We start from the raw sequence: 15,666 nt of genomic DNA on the forward strand, positions 1-15,666 counted from the left end.
TCTGTATTCACTCATAGATGGCACTAGAAATTCTTGGAATTCCTTTCTTTAGAAAGTAAGCAAAATCGTTTTTACTTTTCTACCAATAGGTGGAACTAGCAATGTCTTCGTTACTTATGGCCTGACAAAAGGAGCAATGCTTTCCTCTTCCTAGCTTCATTTAATTAAAAAGCAAAATGCAAATAAATAATTCCTCGCATCCCAATTTTCCCAGCAACACCTCTCAAAGAGCAACTCTCTCCCCTAAAATGATGAACAGTATTGAGTTTATTTCAATATACAGCCAGAGCAGGCTAGCGGAGGCAGAAGAAGGAATGTGATTTAGAAGGCAGGATGCTGGCATTCTCCCTTTCCCACCTGAACAAGCTGGAGAGCCAGATAGCTCATTTATCTCTCATTTTTATAAATCGAGCTTTCCATTTGAAAGCAGACTTTGTATGTGGTGCAGCACAGTGACCATGCTGCTTGCCAGCTGCTCTCAGGTGTTCGCTCCATCCTTATCAGTATTCTTGAGATAACGCTAAATGCATGAAAAGTAGGGCAAACGGTCTAATTTCATCACGTTTAAATTAGGTTACGTTCACCTCTGATAGCTAAAGTTAGATATTGGCCTCCTTAGCCTTCCAGCGTTTTTACTTCCCATACAACGCAGATGTTGCTGTTTTAATTGGAAATGATCCAGTATGCAGGGCTGATGGCCTCCTAGATTGATATTACTGGAATGATGCACTTCAGGAGCAGGTGAATGAGGCACTGTCCAAAATGAAAGGATGTACTGAGAGCCCCTGAAAGGGTGAATACATCTCTTATTAATGTACAGCAAGGACACCAGGATGAATGGGGCTGTGTGTGTATCTCCTCGCTTTTTGATGGGCTGAATGAATTAGGCAGGCTCAAAGGTTTATCAGTTCCCTTTCTTGGCTGAGTGAGTTTTTCCTTTGACAGAATAAGGGAAGAGACCCAAAAGTCATGAGCTGTGTTTTTCTCACCTCACGTTCCTCAGTTGCCTTTCAATGACGGTATGTACATCTGTGTGTCCATGAGGAAAAAAAAAGACCCTGAAATTTGAACAAGTGGGAAAATAATTCCCATTTGTAGGAACTAGCAGGGCAACTCGGCAAGCCAGCACGCTCTCAGATACTCTGCAGCATGGAAAACAAACTCCTATCCAGCTATGTTCCCACCATGTAGCTTAGTGGTGCTTAAACACTGAACACAGGGGCTTTATACACAGGACAATTTATAGATTGCCCACTGCTCCCTGCTACATATCCTTTTCTGTCTCCCGAGGGTCATGAATAGCACCAACAACAAGGCTTTTTTGCATCTGCCTGCCTCGCTGTGCAGGCAGGGCACGTGGGGATTTCCCAAGTTGCTCTCCAGTTAGGAAAACATTGCGAACCCTGAAACTGCTCGCTCGCATCCGCCGTGGCAAGCTCTCCTGCAGGGCCCTACCTGGGGGAAATGCCTTCTAGCAGTGGGAACATTTCACTCTGAGGCAAAACAGCCCAGGCGAGTCTTCTCATGATACTAGTATTGCATTTTCAGCTAGGCCCCCGACGTGTATCTGGGGGGAGAAGAAAGTGGCCAAAAAAGCTTTTTTATATATAACTTTGGCACAGCGAAAGGTTTCAGTTTTATTTTTAAATACTCCTTCCTTTCCAAAGAATGATTTTTTTCTTGACAGCTTTTTTTAAAAGCTACATTCTCTGTATTACCTTGACTTTTAGCACTATCCCTGTACCTGACACCTGTAACACTCATTTGCCCATTCTAATTGCCTATAGCAAAAAGAAGAAAAGGAATGAAAAGAAGAGTGAATAATATTGAGAAATAACTAGGAGTTCGCTTGTTTCTAAGGACAGGAAAGCTGGTGAGCCAAAACATATCAATATACCCAACAAAAGGACCAACTCTGTGTACTAACGGCTAGAGTTTGTTAACTTAATGAAGCTCAATAGCCTAACATTAGTTTGTTTGTGTAGGGTTTTTTTCTTTGTTTGTTTGCTTCATTTTTCTTCAGTCTGGACTTGTCGGCAGAGCTGCTCCAGAACTTTGCATTTTTGATAGTTAGAAACCTTTAATTGCCATCATGTGCATGTATGGCTACTTTATTCTTATCTTAACAGTATTTTTAGCTGGCTCTCTCCTCTCGGAATCTGTTTACTTTTCAGTGTGGAGCACTGAGCTGCTGATGTCCATTTGCACTCTGAAGATGCACAGGATTAAAAAGTAGTGTCTTTATTACTTTTTTACATTTAAAAATTTTGCATTTTTACATTACTTTATTACATTTTTAAAAAGCTATTATTTTCACATAGAGAAAAAAAAAAGCTTGTTCAGAGAACAGTTAGGAGTTACATGGTGAGAAGGCGCATCCTCGGGTAGCCTATGGGTGCATCTCAGCACGGGTCTGTCTGGTCTGCTGGACACCCTAATGTTTGTGCTACTCAGAGGAGCAGCGCTCCTAAGCTGGTATACTACTCTTGTACTATCTTCGTCACAGTCACATTAGCCATGCAATTTGTTTCCTTACAGGAATCACCTGAGAAGCAGTTTTCTGCTGTAGAGATTGGGTTGACAAAGGCTACCTCATCTCATGAAAAAAAGTTATATTCCTGTTCTACCCATCTAGAAACCTGCAGATTTAGCTCCAAAATTGAGAGTATTTCTTAGCCCAGCACAGCCAGCTACCTAGTGGTTAGCAAACTCATCTAAAGGGAAAATATCCAGGTTCAAGTCTCTACTCCGCCCTGCTACAGTGTCAGATTTAAACCCATTTATTGTCATTCAGTGAATAGCTACTTAGTGGTTCAAGTAGCATCCATCGGTCGCGTTGGTTGTGCTCAGAAATCTCACCCTAAGCGTGAATAACTTTACTGTAAAATGTTTCCATTTGGAGGAATCATCATGAATAACTATGTTGTCAAAACAGTCTCTGCTGGCGTCTGACAAGCGACCAAGGAGCTCTTAGACAAATGCGTGCAGGAGTGTGTGCAGGGTAGGGACGTTAAGTGTCAGGTGTTGATAAACATTTTCTCTTGTAAGTCATGAGGAAAGCTGATTAAACGCCTGAACCTACAGCGCATGGAGTGCCCTCAGCTTCCTCTGAATTCAGTCAAGGATAAGTGACAGCCACCTCGTGCTTCCCTGGTAGGGGGACACCAGCCCGTGACAACTTATTGGTCCTCTTTGTACATGCAAGAAAAGCTGCAGGACAGCAGCTGCAGGAAAACCGTCTGAGGGTCAAGGAGGGCCTATGGTCACACAGGCCTTTGGCCAGATCCATGTTCATTCATGAGCCATGAATCCACCTGAAATCAGTAAGAGCCCTTCCTGAGCAGCACTCGAGAACAAGAGCCTGTCCCAGCTACTCAATATTACTGTCTTCGCACGGACAATTATTTTTTTTCCCGTTGAAATGCCACAGCAAATTGTAACGCCAAGGAAATAAACCCTTCTGAATGAAGGGGAGAATGACTGGACTTTTTAGTTTTTATTTTGTGTTCATTCAACTTGAATTCAAAAGCTAAACGATTCTGGGGCAGAGAATGTTTGTATTATTAGCTGTTGTGTGAAGCGTGTTTTGACATCGATTCATTAGTACTCATACGAAAGTATAAGCTTCCGCATGCAATGTTTTAGAGACACACAGCTTAAAATCACAGGTTTACTAGACTTTTTTTTTTTAATTATTACTGCAAATAACATTTAACTGAAAGACATTAAAGAGAAAAAAGCACTTTCAGTTTTTCAGATTAAGTATTTCATTATATTTTGTACAAAATTTCCAATTTGCGTCTCCCCGCAGTAGAGGAGAAAAACGTATTTTAAAGAATGGCAAAGCCCAGCTGGCACCGCGATGGACAAAAAGAAGAGACAGCCGCTTCCCAAACTCGTTCCTCAGATTTTCATTTTAAGTTAACTGTACCCTTAAGAGAAAGGAAAGTTCATTTGTTCCTGTACTAACGCTGCTTAACAGCTATAATGCAGCTAGAACAAATATGTAACCTGACCTGCTATCTCATACGCATAAAAGAAGCCCCGAAGTTATACAGTCCAAAGTCAAGCCAAGACATTGTCCTGAGTGTGGGTATTACTACCCTGGTAAACAGAAACGAGACTTTTGATAACAGGAATATTGCTAAAGTAATAAAAGTTCATGGAAGCTGCAACCAAAGACAATTTAGATACAGAATAATTAACCATGAAATGATGATCTCAGCCAAGAAAGAAGTGCCAAGATTCATTCAACTAATTTCAGAGGCTTTTTTCATGGTCATTAAAAAGACAGATAGGAGAAAAACGATCTTATCTTTCATTTCTCCTCCCACTGTGCAAGAGAGTGATTGCCGTTACTTTCTGAGCCGATTTGTCAGTAATTACATTCATTGGTAAAAAGATAAAACAGTTTAGGGTATAAAAATGAAGTAACAAGCCGGATTCGTTGGTGCCAGCTGTTCACAGCAATATCACAGGGAATTTGTGCACAAAGATCAAAGACTGGAAAGCCCTGGCAGCTGATGCCAGGGAGGTAGGTACAACATCATGTCTCTGTGACAGTACTCATCTCGCGGTCGAGCCTGACTCGACTTCTGCAGAACCACCTGGAAATTTCCCGGAATTTGAATCGACTGTGTTTTTTATTATTTTTTTTTCCATCTAGGTTGATCTGAAAATCACTCGGCGAAAAGGACTCTGTGATTAGACCTGTGGAAGTTGAATGTGCGTGTGGGTGCTCCAAACTATTCACAGTGGCCGTGGGCTGGAATACAAGAGTGGGTGAAGTTTTTGCCGCAGAGGAAAAAGCATTTTAAAAATGGCAAATAACTTAAATAGAGACCATGCCATCTTTTTTTGTTTCCCGAGAAATGCGCTTCAGCTTTTTATTTTGTGAAATGTCTGTCTCATAGACTGTGCTATAAAATGCTTTTTCATGGCTGAATCATATAAAGTTAAAATTAAATATGATAACACAGAAATTAAAAAGGTGGGCCAGATGGGAGAGCTGAGGAGGCACAAAAGCACTGTGCAGTTGACAAGAGTTTACCAGAAAAAGCCTCTTGACCCAGAATTGACATGTCTAAGTGCAGGAACAGAGGCAAGGTCCGGTCTGGAGGGCAAAAAAATGAGATAAAAGCTGGGGCTGATCTGTAGCCACTCCATGAAGAGGCTGTGGACAGTCTGGAGCTGAATCCTAAAATAAAGGTAGAAGCATTTAAAACTGAGAGCAACGTGAAGGTGCTTCTTATTGAGGGCAGAAGATACAAGTATGGATAGACTTTAAAGTTTTGCTGGAACATGCTGATTTAGAACTTGCTTTTTCTTATAAGATCGTGACAAATCATGCTTAATAAACACTGTCTCATTCGCAGTTAAATTCTGCCTTCAATTTAAAAGCAAAGGCAGCGACTTTCCAGCTGTTAGCGAATTTCTAAACAGAAGAGGGAAGAGAACTGCTTGCAGCTTCTGAGCATCGAGTGCATTTATGAAACTCCAAGGCATTTCTATTTTAATAAGTGACAACTGGAACAAGAAAAACAAAACATCTGTAAAGCATGACTTTACTGTGATCAGAGTGTTTTCCAACAGTTTTTGTAATCCAGGGAAAAAAAGCAAAGCGAATCTGAAAAAATAAAAAGAAGTACCAAGTAGCCTTGGTTAATTTAGCTCCCTGGATGACGGCTCTGGCCACCTCTGGAGGGCTGGTGCTTGGAAGAGCTCTTCCAATATACAGCTTGTGTTGGACAAAATTTGAGCTCGGTGCTCCATGGGCAAAGCCCTGTGCAACGACGGGAAGCCCCAAGCTGAGCCTCTCTGGATACAAAACTCCCCCAGGCTCATTTTTGTCATGCATTAGGGTGAAAGGGGCTAGCCCAAAAGCCTGTAAGATGCCTTGTGGGCTGGGGACTGGCGACCGCTGCGCGTTCCCCAGGGCGGGGAGCCCACGACCGACTGTACCCCCTGGGCAAGAGGACATTGGGATGAACCTGTGCGTGTCCTGCCACGGAGTAATAAAATGGGAGTGGGGCCCTTTCCACAGCCTGCGCGGCGGGCAGGAGCTCTGCCTTCACATGGCACGGTGCTTCTGCAGCCCGCGTGGGACAGTGTCCACAGAAGGCTGCTGCTGCACGCCACACCCGAGTGGAGCTACCTCCAGAAAGGAAAGGCCACGGGGAACAAAAGGGAATAAAATATTAATTTAAATTGTATTTGATACATTTTTTTATACGGTGGGACCAATGGATTGAAGGCCAGAGCTACTTTCATTAGAAAATGGAATTACAATATTTTGTGAAATGAAACCGAAGCATGGATTTTGAAGAGCACGGTTCTGTGCTCTACTCCAGCGGCAGCACTGTGAGTCACTCCTTTCAGCAAATAATAGCCCCATGTTCCACTCCTTGGTGCTTTCACATAATTTACATTAATTTGTGAACGCAGGTCTCTTGTACTGGATAAGCTGCTTATCAAGGTGACATGCAGCCATTGTAGCTTTGCACAGAATCTGTGACAATTAGAAGATTTTCTATTATACCTATTTTCATTCTGGGAACGCTAAATATGGCAAATCCAGATAAAATATTGACCACTCTGTGAAAATAAGCGTGATTCAGTTTGAAGAATAGGGCGTTCTTCACACATGATGAACATGACATCCTTTTTTTTAACGAGTGTTTTGCAGGCCTAAGGTTAATGTGCAGTCTGAATTTGTTCCTGCTGGCAAGAGTCTTATCAATGTAAAATATTTTTTCCTTTGGAGCCAGAAGCAAATCATATCTTTTCCTTCAAACTGTAAGGTATGCATTAAAATAAATAAGTGGTCTCACCTCTCCTATACTGTTTTAGGAAGGGAGAAAGCAGTAAGTTGAAAGGATTGATGTTCTAGTTGCAATTTTTTATTACTATTGTTTATTTTCTACTTGATTAGCTAGAATCATGCAAGTTGGACAAACAGATTAAATCAGAATATATCATTCCTATGGCATGCCAGCTGCAAGACAGAGATCTTACTTATGCCAATCTTATTGGTAATATTGTTTAAAACATCTATCCTTAAAAAAAAAAAAAGAATGAAAAAACACCCTGAAGATTTTTTGTTTGGCTTACACATCTGTATTCCAAAACCAGGCAAAAAGCTTTGATTACACAGCCTTTACAGAAACGACCAAGGCACATATGCTGACTTTGATAATGAGAGGAAAGAACACTTAGATCACAGTCTGAATTTTCCGATATACAGTGGTGTTTTTCCCAAACCTCAGAAGACAGTGTTTGGCCTTTTCTGTTATTTACAAAATCAGTAGGAACCTCTTCCCCTAAATAGGCCTCAGTTTTCTTAAAAACTACAGAAAATAAATGGGGCATCTTGGAATTAACTCAGCTGGGAGCTGCACAGTAACGGTGAAGGGACGTGGGTGCAAGCCTCCGCAAGTAACTCAGAGCAACAGTTCACGAAGTTTCCACAAACCCGTGGCTGTCAGGCGTGATCGTTCACTCTTTGTCTTATTCTGCACCAATGAACTTCCTCCTTTATTTTATCTTTTAATTTGAACAAGAAATAAGCATATGCAGAGCTATTTATGCGTATGCCTGGTGTCTCAGAGTCTGCCAAGCAAGTTGCTGCTGACATATTCCCTGCGAACGGCAGGTCCCTGGGAGCTGCCATCTCCATCACCCTGTCCGCCCCCCCTGCCCCCTAAGGCGGTGTGCCCTCGGCCAGCAGCTGCTGCTGAGGCTGGGGAGGTGACTGGAGAAGCTGGGCCACAGGTTGGGAGTGTGTTTTTTACACCTTTAAAATCTTGTATTATATTTTTATGTCGGTGGGGGTGGGGAGAGGGGCATTCAAGACTAGCAACCAAACATACTCAAGCTTGTCTGTGGTTTGTTATTTATGTTTTATGCTTTCTCAAGCTGCTGTTCCATCGCGTTTCCCTTTCTCTAGTACCTTTTGATGGGCTTCACTCAGGGTCTTGGGCTGGCCGCCTTGTTTACTCATTTATCATCAAGCTGTTTACTGCAGCGGAGATTTTTGGCGGCTGTGACTCCAACAAGCCACTGCAGTTCTGAGCAGCACTAACTGTGGCACTTGGCATTCAAGACAAACATGATATTTCTAAAGGTAATCTTCTGTTCTGCAGTTTTTCCAGCTAAATAGTGTACTTGGTAGTTAAAATGCACGGTACATCCAAGACGCATGGAGATCTTTGAAAATGGAAAAAATACCCACTTTTCTTCTGAGACTACTGATTCATTTCAATTACAATTGGGACTTTGGCTCTGAAGCACTGCTAACATTGAATTGCTTCTCGCTACCTGTTAACTTCCTTTTCCTATTGCTTTAAAGCTCCGTTGCAGCCAGCAGCAGGGCCAGACCTAAACCTCGGGGCAGCTGCTGCGTGCATTTGCAGACCCTCAGGGCTATCGTCTGCCAAAGCCTCGGGGGTACAGGTATCAAACCGAGCACCCAGTCACTTTACAGCAGGAGTTGAAAGTCTTGCGGATCCACGCTTCTGGACCTCAGCAGACCTCAGCAAATGGTTTGTTATGCATCTCCCGTGGGCATTGTCCCTGCTGCTTTTTCCCATCCCTGCCTCCAAGGCAGGGCTTAAGAGCTTAATACTCTGGGGCAGGATCTGTGTGTCCCTGACGACCTGAAGGACCAGATAAGGCCTGTCTCTCAGGGGCACTCCCTGCCACCAGCAAGTCCGCAGCACATGTGATGATGCCCTGTGCCTGTGTGGGTAGGGGGTACCTGACACCAGGACACCCAAAAAAGATTGTGTTTCAACACGGCTGCCCATGCAGTTGGCTACCAGGCCATAAAGGATCTCCACTTAAATTTTTCAGAAACGTATGAGTAAATTTTCCATGTTTATTCCCTACCTTGATTTCTTTTCATATTCAGACAGTCAGTGTAGGTTTTAGCTTTTATATCCCAGCTGGCAGGGGTTTTGTTTGATGTTGCTATTAATTCTATTGGATTGGAAAGCACTTCTATGAAGGACGCTGTCCGAATGAGCAGTGTTGTTATTTATTAGTGCGCACACATTTGCACACTGATCATGAAGGACAAGATGATTTCTGTCGAAGTTGGGAAAAGGTACCATGGGTATCATTTGTTCAGGCAGAGACTAACCTTGAAAGTGCCAAGAGAGAATGAAGTTGCCTCATTGGATGGGGGATGGTAGGGAAATTTGCTGTGTTGAGCAAGAGTGAAGATTATTTAGTGAATATCAATGGAGAGGAGGATAAATCTCTATTTTAAGGCCATATCCTGGTTGTACAGAACCTCTGCTTTCAAGGCATCATCCTCTGCTACAAATAGTTAGCATATATATAGTTCTTTTATATAAACACGTTCAGTAGGACTGATATAACAGTTTTGTATCTAGGCATATATTGGTATGACTGTGATTAATATGTGTGCTCACTATTTATAGTATTCTGCATGTGTGTATACATATTATTGTACCTATGTGTACGCTACATCGTTACTAGTTTGCAAATTATTTGTATTACAAACTCATAATAGAATAAGGTTGTAGTAGTTTCATATTCACAGGTAAATTCTCACTATTAAGAGTAGAATAGATCTCCTGCCCATTTAACAGTAAGGTGGTACTTAGTACAGCTGCAGTTGCAGGATATTTCATTATTTTCCTTCTCTTTGTAGTTTGTCAAAACTTTTCTGAAGGCACATTTTTTTCTCAAAAAAGTGCTGATTCAGCTAAGCTGAAAACTCTTGGTTGAATTGAAACAATTTGTTTTCATAAAGTTGAAGGATTTTTTTTTGACCTGGTGGAAATATAGAGGGTTTGATGAAATTGGAATGGATTATGTCAGCTTTACATTTCCTATAGAATGACAGAATCATGTACTTTTGGGTTCCACCCTATTCCCTTCATCAGATTGAAGCGTAATCTTTATTCTGTCCCATAGGGAACACAAGTGTATCTATTTTTCTGTCCTGGTTCTAACCTAGCAATCAGAACCTGGAGAAATCAGAATTTCTTAGTGGTGTGAGAAGTGAGTTTCACTGACCCTAATTCTCATATATTGAGGTTTGATTTGCTGAAAACCCCATTAATGTTTCTCTTCCTTTCTTTCCATCCAGTGTAGTGAGTGCAGCACCCCCATCAATGTCCTTCGACACAAAATGAATGCAGAATGAGACGGACTTGGAAGGGAAGTAGATGGATGTGAGCAACCCTTCAGGGTAGAGGAGAAGCAGGCCTGAAGAGATATGCCCAGAATCACAAATGAATTGTCCATACTGGATCAAAATACCAGAATGCAGGTGTTCCTGCTCCTTCCTCTCTTCTCAGGTCCCAAGGCTGAGAGAGGTTTTTTGGCAGCCGTCCATACAGGTAGGGGAAAGAAAAGCAATTGCTGGCAGCTGGCTGCAAAGGGTCATTTGCAAGACAGAAATATAGAAGAGCTTGCCTGGACTTTTTTTTCCCCTCCTAATTAGGTGATTTGTGACTATATTCTTATCAGTGACCTTTTTAATGCATCTGTAACCATTCTCATTAGCTTCTGAGTTATCCTTGGGATTTGCCTAATGAGAGTATGCACTATCAGGACATCAGATGCATTGCACACTAGCCCTCACTGGCAGTATACTTTCCAGAGATAACATAGTCTATATGGGACTGGCTGGGAGAGAAGAAACGGGCCACGTGAAATAGACACATTCATTGATCCCCATAACGTATTTTCCGATACTCTAATTCATCAATAAACCTGACTGGCGACAAGTCAGGGTGTTTCGGTGCCCTCCATGCTGAAAAGAAGAAGGTTCTGGCGCTGGTCAGAATAACCATGCAGGCAAGCAGGAGGGATGGGCTACAGCTGGGAGGTGTTTGCTGCACACTGCAAATGCTATTATGGCAGTAATTATTTTAAGACTTATGTTTTGGTCTATCCATTATTTAGAAGCATCAGCTTTCAACAATTACCAAAAAAAAAAAAAAAGACTCTAATTTCATTACAGCAAATAGTTGGAAAATGAGCCACAGAGTATCATGAGCCATGAAGTATTTATTTTGATTCCTTAAAGTGGAACAGAAATTAGAATTCTAAAGGCTATTTGATGAGAACGAGAAAGACCTGAGGGAAATTGAATCACACATGAGAGAGAAAGTGATTCTTCTTTGACTTGATCTCTGCTGTAGTCCTCGGTACTCATGCAAATGATGGGTAAAATGCTGCCAGATCGGAAACGGTCCATTTTATACAAGTGCAAAAGATGCCACAAGGTATAGACTTGTGGAGAATCTCTATGTATTACCCATGCACAGCAATTTCCATACTTGCAGCCCAAGCTGGGATTGAAATTTGCAATGAACTGATCTAGCGTAGGTCTAAATAGTATCTTGTAGGCATAAGGCACTCTTACGACATGCAAAGACTTTTAGCCTGGGTTTGGTCGCACTTTAATTTGGCACTGCATTGAGGGGAACTCTTGCTGATGTGCTTATGGAGTACCACAGCAACACACTCTCAGCTTTGCAATGTGTTGTGCTTGGCTGTCAAGCTCATCTTGGATGTGTCTCACCAGCAGTGTGTTACCCTGGTCCTGACCATCTTCTCTAAGGCTTTCTTGTGGCCTCGCCTTGAGAAAATGGGGAGCAGTGATGCCAGCTCCATGGTGGGAAGCCACAGGCAGTAACAAGGTCATCGCTGGTTGCCAGACACGTTGTCTTCTCCTGGGCACCATTCTCAAAATGCTAAACTGTTTGACTTATCACATCGCTCACTATGCAGACAGCGTGATGACCTTTCCGTTAATGACAGCTTTTGCTGTTTGCTTCGAAGTTGATAAAACTGCTGTTCTCCATGAGTCCTATATTGGCAGTGTTACTAATATACCTAGGCCATTTCCACTCCATCGTGTTTATTGAACACAGCCTCTAATTGTATGAATCTTCCCCAGTGCCAAGCAGCAGGTCTTCGTGCCACTGGGGCACATGGGGAGGGGGGAGCTCTTCTGTGTCAGGGCACAAGGTTAAAAGTGATGGCAAGGCAGCTCAGCCCTGAGTTAATGAAAGTGTGCTTGATTGCTTGATCTGCTGCCAAGTAACTCCCAGCCTGGAGCAAAAGCAAGGCCTGGAACGGGCACATGTCGCTGAAGGAAGCTCATTTGCAAGCTGAGGACTGTAGAGGGGGAAGAAAAAAAAAACAATTCTCCCTGGATACATCTCTCATTTTCCCCCTCTTTCTGTCTTTCCTTCCACGAGAAACTTGAAACTGGCAACCACCAGTGGAAACAGCACACCACAGCTTCACCCCGAGCCCTGAAAGTGGATGAAACACCACTGTATGCTTAGGTCTTCCCATTCTTACTATGCAAATTGGCTTCGTTCTTTTGCTTTGGGTAGCTTCATGTTCAGTTTGTCCCAGGAGAGATAGTTAAGGCTTGCATTATGAATACATTAGCTGTATCCTTCTCCTTCTTTGTGTCAGTTTTGTCTCTTCGTCATCAGATTCCCCCACCCTTTCCATAACTGAACTCTAAATATATTCTCATTTAGTAGTCAAAAAAAATTCATTCTGCAAATGCTGAGGCTATTCTCCCTCCGTCTGTAGTTCCTGAACAGACATGCTCCAAGCGCTGGACTACCTTTCAAGTGATACATCCCCATTCTGGGACTGAGGGTTGCGGGAAGAAGCACTCTTACCCTGCGTTGCAGAAATGGCTTGCCTTTAGACCTTGCATTCAGATCTCGGAGGGTGAGAAGGCAAACTCTGCTAGCTGCTTTTCCCCCAAGCTGGAGCACAGGGAGCAGGCAGAAAAGCAAATTACATCACATATGAACAAAGAAGGAGCAGGACCACCCCATGCATCCTAGAGGTACAGTCGGTTCCTTATATACAGTCTGCTTGCTCAGGGGTTATGACCAAGCCAGGGTGCAGCCAGCAAGTTTGATGTCGGCAGCCTTGTATGGTACCTCCAGAGGGAAATCAGGGGGACTAAACGTACTGTCAGGCTATACCAAATGCTAGTTATTAGTGTGTCAACCATGTGACCACAATTCATTCAGCTTTTCTGTTGTCTTGAGCAGGCAGTTTACGAGCTAAGCTCCCCCTGACACTGGTGGGAACTGCTTGCCTGTTGAGACTTCATATGCAGCGAAGAAAGAGGGCTCCAAAGTGCTCCAGGACCTGTATTCTGTGTTGTGCTTAAATTGGATTTTGGTTGCTCTGCGTCTTTTACAACCTGGATTAGAGGCATTTACGGTTGTACGTCTCCTCTGTTACAGTCTCTATGTTCCTGTCTTCCACGTGCTGTAGGGAGAGGAGGAGGAGCAGCAGCAAAACCGCAGCAGCGCTAAGGAGCAGAGCAATGTCAGTGCCAGCAGGCAGAGAGGGGCTGACATGCAGAGAGAGCAATTTACCCGTGCTGAGCCAAGGGCTTGCTTCAGCTGAACAGAGCCAGACATAAACTTTGCTTCCCAATAAGTGCCTTTACGTTATGCTTTCATAGCAGCTAAATAAGGGTACTCTGGCAGAACTATTAAAGCTAAGGAGGTTTATGACTTTCAGCAGGATCGCACACAGTTTTGACTGAAAATATGTCCTTTGGCTATGATCTTAAAACCAGTTGAATAAGTGAGAAGAGATATATTACTTTTTCTTTTTTTTTTTTCCAAACGTATTGTGGAATTCACAAACAGAGGCACTCAGCCAGCTTTGGGGCTAAATCCCATCATAAGAAGTGGAACGTGGTACTCAGATAAACGGCTTAAGCAAAGAACTGTGGTTATCTTGCCCATAAGGTGTTAATAAGGATTCTCTACACCATTTCAAACTGTAAGGCTTATGTAGAAATGGTATAACTCTATGGTGTTAGTACAATATTGAGTGCAGCCAAAAGAAGATCTGGAAATGAACGTTGATTTAAAGTGAGCAAGTACTATAGTAGACATGCTTTTAAAATAGGACTGCATTTGCTTTAGCAGTTGCAGCAGTAATGAAGCCAGGGGTGTTCTGCTTGATTGATTTCTTCTAAGCAGTTTATCTGCTGGGAAGGAGCTTATAAGGGAGTTGGGACCTACAATATTGTTGTGGTGATTTTTTAAAATTATTGTTATTTGATAGATTAGCTCAGATATAATTCTGCTCACTCAGTCCTCCTCTGTTCTTTGGGTAGAGCTGTGTATGCCAACCTACTGAAATTTTATGGGAGCTATGTGTGCATGTCTGGTTTTTCCATTGTTCTCATCAGACCAGCTGTGTTTGACCAATGGAAACAATATTCCTCATTCTATGGCAAAGCAAAGCTATATCCTAAAGCAATATGCTCACGATATTAAATCTGGGGATCTTGCAATCGAATACGTAACATTGGCACAAATTTGCAAAGATTATTGCATCTCTACCAAAAATACAGAATTCTCAAACCATACTTTCAAGTCCTGTTAGGAATTATGAGAGCACAACATGCATGTGGGATTTTTTTCTAGCAATTGTTGCAATTTTATTTCTAAGAAAAAGGATTCTGCTTTTTCTGGACACATCATTTTTCTTATTTAAGGGACAAAAGGTGTATTAGCAGTATTTCATTTCTTCACTCTCCTATCTTCTAAAAAAAACCATTAATACTTATCTCTCAGCATTTCCTCTAAAACAACTGGGTTATGGACTGTTTAATAGCTTTATCTTCTTTAGTTAATTCCCCATGATTTAGATAATTCCCAGTCTGACAGCGCCTTGAATTTTTTACAGCACTCTTCATTGGAGGATCCCAGAGCTCTTTACCAGCAAGTCTAAATACAACTTCACATTACCTTGAGTAAAGAAAGGGAAAGTAAGAAAAATTTGGATGCGGGGGCGAAACATAGTGACAAAGGCTGAGGAAAAGGCTGAGGTACTTCATACCTTCTTTGCCTCTGTCTTTAATAGTAAGACCAGTTGTTCTCAGTACCCAGCCCCCTGAGCTGGAAGACAGGGGTGGGGAGCAGAATGACCCCCCCATAATCCAAGGGGAAATGGTTAGCGACTGCTACACCACTTAGACACACAAGTCTATGGGGCTGGATGGGATCCACCCGAGGGTACTGAGGGAGCTGGCGGAAGTGCTCACAAAGCCTCTTTCAATCATTTTCAGCAGTCCTGACTAACCGGGGAGGTCCCAGTTGACTGGAGGTTAGCAAACGTGATGCCCATCTACAAGAAGGGCTGGAAGGAGGATCCGGGGAACTACAGACCTGTCAGTCTGACCTCGGAGCAGATCATCTTGAGTGCCATCACACAGCACATACAGGACAACCAGGTGATCGGGCCCAGTCAGCATGGGTTTATGAAAGGCAGGTCCTGTTTGACCAACATGATCTCCTTCTATGACAAGGTGACTCGCTTAGTGGATGAAGAAAAGGCCGTGAATGTTGTTCACCTGGACTTTAGTAAAGCCTTTGACACCGTTTCCCACAGTATTCTCCTGGAGAAACTGCTCATGGCTTGACGGACGTACTCTTCGCTGGTTAAAAATCTGGCTGGATGGCCAGGCCCAAAGAGTTGTGGTGAATGGAGTTCAAGCCAGTTGGCGGCCGGTCACAACTGGTGTTCCCCAGGGCTCAGTACTGGGGCCAGTTCTGTTTAATATCTTCATCAACGATCTGGATGAGGGGATCAAGTGGACCCTCAGTAACTTTGGAGACGACA

Source organism: Calonectris borealis, chromosome 2 (assembly GCF_964195595.1).
Source record: "Calonectris borealis chromosome 2, bCalBor7.hap1.2, whole genome shotgun sequence".
Classification (NCBI taxonomy): domain Eukaryota; kingdom Metazoa; phylum Chordata; class Aves; order Procellariiformes; family Procellariidae; genus Calonectris; species Calonectris borealis.